General features: G+C 39.9%; 1 long non-coding RNA gene across 3 annotated transcripts in view; it reads left to right on the top strand.

Moving 5' to 3' along the window:
- The first annotated feature begins 3,273 nt into the window (after positions 1-3,273).
- LOC309524412 overlaps positions 3,274-8,832 on the top strand; it is a 41,537-nt gene continuing 35,978 nt past the window's right edge. For all 3 annotated transcript variants that reach the window (XR_014215895.1, XR_014215896.1, XR_014215897.1), the window contains exon 1: positions 3,274-5,611. This is a non-coding gene — a long non-coding RNA (uncharacterized lncRNA). The remainder of the gene's footprint in view (positions 5,612-8,832) is intronic.

Here is an 8,832-nt window from a genome sequence, read left to right as displayed (position 1 = left end):
GTGCCTGGTATCTGGTGGGTGGGGCTTGTGTACTTTGCTCCAGAATCAGCCCCTCTCTTCAGGGTGTGTTCAGTTGAGAGTGTCAGTTATGAGGGACAAACTGCCTCTTCTTGTTTCTTGCCTCAGACTTGCCTCATGCTATATTTAGCTCCTCGTTTCATGTTATTTTGTTGTAGTTTTCTTTATTACTAAAGCTTAGTTTACATTTACATGAGTGACTTATTCTTCTCAAAGAGAAAGAAAATGCTGAGGAAAGGTGTGGAATGTCCTAAACTGCACGACTGAGGTGATATACCCAGTTTGCCAGGAGGATTGATTTTGTTAATCATCCCCCACTGCACAACAATTGGGTTATGGGCCCCGTCTGGCAGAGAGAAAAGAAATTATGGCCATGTATATAAAAGCTGTGGAAGCCCTAGAGCCTGCTGTGCCTGTTCTCACTTCAAGTAAGCATCCTTTATGGAAATCTAGAATGGAGAATGAGCTGGTGAAGAAGGATTTGTGGGAAACAATTGAAAAATCTGCACCAGCAGAAGAGGCAGAGAAAGTGAAATGGGAAAAGCAGGACAGAAATGCTAGGGCAGGCAGACAGTTCAACTCATGTGAGTGACTTACACCACATAAGCAATTTTAAGATTGCCATGGAGTTGTGGCAAGGTCTGAAAGAGTTGTATGAGAGGAACACTCTGAATGAGAGACTGTATTTATCAAGAAAGCTGTTTAGTATTAAATTGAAAGAAAATGGAGATTTAGAAAAGTCAAGTGATAGAGTTGATGGATCATTTAAATACTATAGGCAAGAAATTTGAAGAAGAGGACAAAGTGATTTTAATTCTGCAAGTCTGCCTGAAAGTTACAATTCTTTGATATATGCACTAGAGACTAAAGATAAACTTGGGATAAAAGTACGTTGTATCAAGACTTAAAGAGGAGGCTGCTAGGAGAGCAGAAAAGGCAGCAGAGGGTGAAGTATTTGCTGTACAAAAGATTGGTAAGTATAATTTTAAAAATAAAAGTGCTTTTCAAGGCGCAGACAAAAAAGAAACAACTGGATGTTTCTCATGTGAGAAAATGGGACATTTTGCACAGAATTGTACAAAACAAAGTGGCACTAATAAAGATAGGTTCCAGGGTGGTACTATCAGAACTATCTAGCAATCTCAGGTTATAGGAAAACAGATGCTATTAACAGTAACTCCTCTAGTTGGTTAATTGATTCAGTATCTTCATTGTACATGACGTGTGATGCTAATTTTTTCAGAGAGTTAAATGAAAACGCATCAGAGACAGTTACAGTTGCAAATGGCCACAAAATATCTGTGCAAGGAAAAGGAGCAGGTTTGGATAAGTGTGTTGAAGGCAGAAAAACTGTTTGTAATGAAGTGAGAGATGTAGTTTACTTGCCAGAATTAACAGACAGTTTGCTGAGTGTGTCAACTCTGACCAAGCATGGTTTTGATGGAAATTTTAATCACAACAGATGTGCAATTACCAAAGATGGAGTTCTGTATGCACAATATTTTGAAAAGAATGGAATCTTTGTGCTAGATATAGGTCAAGAAAGGGTGAATATGGTCAAAAAGAATTCAAGTGCAACCTGTATTCCTCAATGGCAGAAAATGCTGGGACATAGAAACTTCAAGATTATTGCAGACCTGCCAAAGAAAGGTTTGGTGAGAGGAATGGAAATTAAACCTTGTAAAGTTGACCTGAATTAGTGAAGTATGTGAAAGTTGTTTGCTGGAGAACAATACCTTCTTTCCCCAAGCAAAACTGGAGAAGCTCAGCAGAGCCTTTGCAACTTATTCATACTGATATATATATATCTGGTCCAATTCAACCGATGTCTCATGGGAAAAATAAGTATATCTTAACATTTATTGACGATTATTCCAGATACTACACAACTTATCTTTTAAAGGACAAATCAGAAACTGTAGAAAAATTGAAGATGTTTGTTGCAAGCGTTAAAAATCAATTCAGAAGGAAGCCACAAGCAATACTTTCAGACAGCGGTGATGTTAAACATTTGCACACTACCCCATTTACCCCAGAACAAAGTGGAATAGCAGAGAGAAAGAATTGCTCTCTGATGGAGATGGTCAGATGTATGCAGAACAGACTGCCAACAAAAGCTGCAAATAAAGCAGCATTTGAACTTTGGTTTGGAAGAGTACCGAACATTAGTCACATTAGAGTCTTTGGAACAAAAGCTTTTGCATATGTGCCAGCACAAAGACATACCAAACTTAGCACCAGGACTGAGTTAGGAATATTTGTCGGCTTTGAGAAGGGGTGCAAAGGTTACATAATTCTTAATCCATGGACAGGAGAAGTGAAAGTGAGTAGTGTATTTTAGAGAAGGAGAGCAATCTTGTGCATGTGTTCCTAATCAGAACAATTTTAAAGAGAAACAGACTAATGCTGATTTGGTAACTGAAGAGGTTCCAGTAAAACTGATCACAGAAGTTGAAAGAACAGAGAAAACTAGTCCAAATAAGATACCGTACTTTACCAGGGGAAACAGAGTCAGGACAAGATGCTGCGTGTGATGATATGGATGAACAATTAGAACCTTTAATCAGACACTCATCATGAGTTAACAAAGGTGTGCCAGCAGAGCAACTATCATACATCACAAAAGCAGTGCCTGTGTCGACCACAGCAAACTATGGCAAGTTCTTAAAGAAATGGGAGTGCCTGATCACCTCATCAGTCTCCTGAGAAATCTCTATGTGGGACAAGAAGCTACAGTTAGAACTGGATATGGAACAACTGGTTGGTTCAAAATTGGGAAAGGGGTACGACAAGGCTGTATATTGTCTCCCTGCATATTTAACTTATATGTAGAATTCATCATGCGAAAGGCTTGGCTGGATGAATCCCTAGCCGGAATTAAGATTACCGGAAGAAATATCAACAACCTCAGATATGCAGATGACACAACCTTGATGGCAGAAAGTGAGGACGAATTAAAGAACCTTTTATTGAGGGTGAAAGAGGAGAGCACAAAATATGGTCTGAAGCTCAACATCAAAAAAAAACAAAGATCATGGCCACTGGTCCCATCACCTCCTGGCAAATAGAAGGGGAAGAAATGGAGACAGTGAGAGATTTTAATTTCTTGGGCTCCATGATCACTGCAGATGGTGACAGGACGCCTGCTTCTTGGGAGAAAAGCAATGACAAACCTAAACAGCATCTTAAAAAGTAGAGACATCACCTTGCCAACAAAGGTCTGTATAGTAAAAGCTATGGTTTTTCCAGTAGTGATGTATGGAAGTGAGAGCTGGACCATAAAGAAGGCTGATCGCAGAAGAATTGATGCTTTTGAATTATGGTGCTGGAGGAGACTCTTGAGAGTCCCATGGACTGCAAGAAGATCAAACGTATCCATTCTTAAGGAGATCAGCCCTGAGTGCTCACTGGAAGGACAGATCGTGAAGCTGAGGCTCCAATACTTTGGCCACCTCATGAGAAGAGAAGACTCCCTGGAAAAGACCCTGATGTTGGGAAAGATGGAGGGCACAAGGAGAAGGGGATGACAGAGGACAAGATGGTTGGATAGTGTCTTCGAAGCTACCAGCATGAGTTTGACCAAACTGTGGGAGGCAGTGGAAGACAGAAGTGCCTGGCGTGCTCTGGTCCATGGGGTCACGAAGAGTCGGACATGACTAAACGACTAAACAACAACAACAACAATGGTGAACCTGACACATGGAAAGAAATTGACAAACTTCCTGCAGAAGAAGCTGATAAGTTGATAGAAACAGACAAGGAAGAAATTGAGCGTTGAATAAAACAACACTTGGACACTTACTAAATTGCCAAAGGGTAAAAAGGCTATAGGGTGCAAATGGGTGTTTAAGGAAAAGTTAAATGAGAATGGAAATGTACAAAGTATAAAGCAAGGCTAGTAGCAAAGGATAGACACAAAAATATGTTGAAGATTATGATGAGACATTCACGCCTGTAGTTAAATATAGTACAATTAGAATTTTACTTAGTGTTGCAGCATCCAAGCAACTTGTGTTGAACAACTGGATGTAAAGTCTGCTTTCTTAAATTGGGAAATTGAAGAGGAATTGTATATGATTCAGCCAGAAAGATTTGAAAGAGATGAAGGGCTGGTTTGTAAACTGCGGAAGGGAATGTATGATTTAAAAAAGGCTGAGAGAGCATGGAATGAAAAGTTAAATAATCTGCTTTTAAAATGAGTTTTTTTAGAAAGTAAAGTAGATCCATGTCTCTATACAAGACAATGAATTGAAAAAAGAATTATTTTGCTTGTATATTTAGAATATATAATTTTGGTTACTGAAAACAAACAAGAATATACAAGAATTGAACTTCTGGCTTTTTCTACTAAGAGCAACACCCAGCTGCACAGATGCGAGTTGTGTTCCCTTCTGGATGCGAATGGGGCTCCAGAATGGATCCCATTCGCATCCAGAGGTACCACTGTAGAAATTAAAAGACTAGGAAACGTATCTTATTTTTTGGGGCATGCAAGAAGAGAGGGAGGAAGATGGTAGTTTTCTTCTTAATCAAAGGCAGGAAATAATTGACAATATAATTTTTCAGTTTGAAAGAAGCACATTCTGTGTCAACTCCAATGTACTAATTTTCTTTCCAGAGAGGTTGAGTGTGAATATTTATGTAATAATGAATTGTGCAGAACTGTAATAGGTAAATTATTTGTAGCTACTACATGTAGGCTTGATATTGCCTCAGCAATGGGTATACTATGCAGAAAGGTGAGTTCACCTACCCAAAGAGACTGGACTGCATTGAAAAGTAAGATATTTAAAGGGAAAGGTTGATCTTAAATTAAAATTGTCAGCTGCAAAGGATCCCAAATTAGTGGGATACTCAGATGCAGACTGGGTTGGAGACAGAGAATGAAGCTGTAAGTTAGGCAAGTCATAAACAAAGTTCAGTAGCTCACTCTTCAACAAAGCAGGGTATGTTTCTGCTGCAGAAGTGTGCAAAGAAGCACAATGGCTTAACCAAATTTTAGAGGATTTGGGAATGCCAGATTCGAAGCCCATTAAGCTTATGAAAGACAATCAGAGTTGCCTGAAATTGGTGCAATCAGAGAAGATAAATTGATGTACCAAACATATAGACATAAAATGTCATGCAAGAAGAGATTTGAGCCAGAAGAGATTTATAGAAATGCAATATTGTCCAACAATAGAAATGACAGCTGACATTTTAACAAAGCCTTTGTCTAAAGAAAGTTTTGAAAAATTAAGTGCTAAATTAAATTTGATTAATTCCAATTAGGCTCAGGGAGAGGGGATTGTAAGAAAAACACTGGGGCCCAATTTGATCAGTAGAATATTTGGTATCTGGTGGGCAGGGCTTGTGTGTTCTGCTCCAGAATTAGCCCTTCCTTTCAGGGTGTATTCAGTTGAGAGTGTCAGTTATGAGGGACCAACTGCCTCTTGTTTCTTGCCTCAGACTTGCATCATGATGTATTTAGCTTCTCTCAAGTTATTTTGTTGTAGCTTTATTTTTTATTAAAACTTAGTTTAAGGGAGCCACTTATTTTTCTCAAAGAAAGAGAAACTCTGCTGAAGAAAGGTGTGGAATATCCTCAACGTAGGTGAGTGAAGGGATATTCCCAGTTTGCCAGAAGAATTGATTTTGTTAATCATCCCCACAACACAACAAGCATAAAGAGGTACAATGAATCCAATTGAGGCAACAAAGTTATAAACTGAAGGCATTTGCAGACGATGTTGTATCAATGTTAGAGAACCCAGGGGGGAATTTACCAAATATAGGGTTGCCATATTTCAAAAAGTGAAAATCTAGAAACTATATATATATATATATATATATATATATATATATATATAAGCTTTTTTGACAAAATCACAAAAAAGTCATTTTTGAACTATGTTTTAGGAAAATTGGCAAAAACTACACAGCCGGCATGGGGTTGCCATATATCTGTATTATTCTGGTCAGTATTCCAGGTATGTCCTGGAAATTCCAGCCATATGGTAACTCTAAACAAAGCTGTAGGAAATGATAAAACAATATGGGGACTTGGCAGGTTTTTATGTAAATTAGAATAAAAGTAAAATGTTAGCTAAGAATATAGACGTGCAAGGAAAATAAGCTTTACAAGAAATAAGCGGAATTAAGGTGGTGAAGACTATAAAATATGTATTTGGTTAACCACTAACAATCTGCATTTATTTCATGATAATTATGTCAAAGTATAGACTGAAGTAAAAAAAAGATTTTGAAAGATGGGGGAGAATGAAACTCTCTGCAATTAAAACGGACCCTTTTATAAGAGGTCTTTTATAGAGAATGGGGAAATGGACTTGATCTAGCAGGGTTCTTCTTACATTCTCAAAGCTCAGTCATAGTGCCTATGGTTTGGATGCAGGGCACCCTGTCTTCACATCTTGGCATCTCCAGTTAAAAGCATTTGAACTAGCTTGAGCCACAGCATCCAGAGTAGACCATGCTGAGCTAGATGGAACAACAGTTGGATCATATACAGCAGCTTCCAAATGCATTTTTTTTAAATAACCAAGTTAAATTTCTTCATGTAAAGGCAAGTCTGAAGAAGGCATTTTTGTCCTATTCATCTTCTAAGACACGCCTTTCAAGGACTCAGATTGAAGGCCCTCAGATGAGGAAGGACATCTACTTTGGGCTCAGTGTATATGGAAAGTCCTTGGTCAAATTCCCAGCATCACCAGGTAGGGATGGGAAAGACCCCTGCCTGTAATAACGGAGAGCTGCTGCTTGTGAGTTTAGACAATACTGGGCTAGATCTACTAGGCTGAGTCTTAAGGCCACTTCCTATGTTCATTCCAATATGTGTGTAGCTGCTCCATGTGGTGAGCCAGAGAAGTACAAGTTGCTGCATCTGCATAACATCTTCCTGAATTTTCATGCCCTCTGCCCCTCCCGTTACTTGAGTACCTTGAAAGGAAAGGGGAAAATCTGAGCATATTCAAAAGCCTGGCTATGCCATGTTTTGGGTGAAGTCAGACTTCATAAAATGATTTTTAGAGGGGAAACCTTAGCTTCTTGAAATGCCACCTATGTTCACCGTAATTTCAGAATCCTCCTTGCTGGGAGGGGATGCTTCTTGGTATGGCATTTCAAAGCACTGCCTGTTCAGCAAGGGCATTCATTGCAAGCACACCTGAGACTCACCATTTCCTATTTTTAAATGAATATGAAAGGGGATAGCAGTACAGTTCAAGGTGATGGACTGGGCCATTAGCAGAGGGGATCCATTTACACTCAGCAAAACACTCCTGTAAAGGATTTACCTGCTGGCAAAAAGTGTTAACTTATCACTTGCTTGAAAAGGCATAAGCAGAACTAGAGAGAATCTCCAGGATTCCAAATGACCTTGGGCTGGTTTCTAACTTGATCTGAAACTGAAAACAGACTGTTGATGCCAGCAGTACTAGGTGGCCAATTTCTGAAAACAGTTCCTCATTTATATCCCACTGGTCTAGGGGTTAGCCAATTTTTCATCATAAGGACCCTGTGAAGAAGGCTTCCAATGCATTTCTGTGGGCAGCTTAGAAGTGTGGATATTTACTAAGTTCAAGATGAAAATGGTCACAGCTATTATTTTTGTGATTTTCAACGGAGGGATTCAGGCTCCTGAATATGGGAAAGGTTCACTGAGGGTTTTGTTTTCGTTTTTTGGTGGTGGGATGGTAGCAAGCTGCTAGTTGCCCAATAGGCAGCAGTTCATCCTTGTCCTGGGATTAATGTAGATGTATAAAATGACCTCCCCTGCAGGATCAGACTAATCAGGGAGACCTATAGCTCAGTGGTAGATCATGCTCAATCCCAGGCTCAATCCTCAGTTTCTCTGGATCTCAGGTAACAGGTGATGGGAAAAGTCTCAGACTCTGGAGAATCTTTGTCAGTGAAGAGTAGACAGTGCTACTGGAGAACTAGGGTGGTGCAGTAGTTAGAGCATTGGATTAGGATCTGAAAGACCAAGGTTCAAATTCCCACTCAGCCATGAAACACACTGAGTGACCTTGGATCCATGGGCATAGCCAAGGAGGGACAGGGGGCAGCTGCCCCCCCTAAAATGAATAAAAATAAATAAAAATACATTGTAAACTGAGGTTTGCCCCCCCACACACACAGAAGGCCTGCCCCCCCAAGGCCTACCCCCCTAACAAAAATCCTCACTACGCCCATGCTTGGATCTGCCATGGGTTCTCAGCACTGCCTACTATTGAACAAAATAAGAGAGAACAGAATAAGGACTGGGGAAAGCCACAGGCACCTCATGGAGCTCTTGCAGAGAAAGGTGGGATATGTGTGTGTGCGTTTTTGTGTACTGGTAGTATAGATGGACAGAACTATAGCTGAGCTATAGCATTACATTAGTCTGATCTTGCAAATTTGGGTTCAGATTGACTGGAGATGCTTCTGTCTCAATGAAGTTGTCCACTTCTGTCCAAGCTGCATGATTTGGGACTCAAGGTAGGAGCTCATAGGATAGGATGCTCCTCCATAGAAAATGAAAATGATACCATGCATGTAGAAAACTTACGTCTAGCCTGGGCCTCTTCCTGACATGCTGGTATTTTCATGTGGGCCTCCACCTAAACTTGCATGCATGCAGTCTGAAGTGGTATAGCCCAGACACAGGTTGACTTGGAAAATAAACAGGTTTTACTTACTAGGCCACAGTATAAAATGATTGCTGAACATCACCTGAGACACCTTTGCCTATATTTGCCCAGAGTTTCACATTGCTTTGGAAAGGAGACAAGGAAGTTTCCTCCTTATGTGGTGAACAAGAAACGGACAGTTAAT

This window comes from Podarcis vaucheri (assembly GCF_965113315.1).
Source record: "Podarcis vaucheri genome assembly, chromosome: Z".
Taxonomy (NCBI): Eukaryota; Metazoa; Chordata; class Lepidosauria; order Squamata; family Lacertidae; genus Podarcis; species Podarcis vaucheri.
This window is presented reverse-complemented; position numbering and strand designations above follow the sequence as displayed.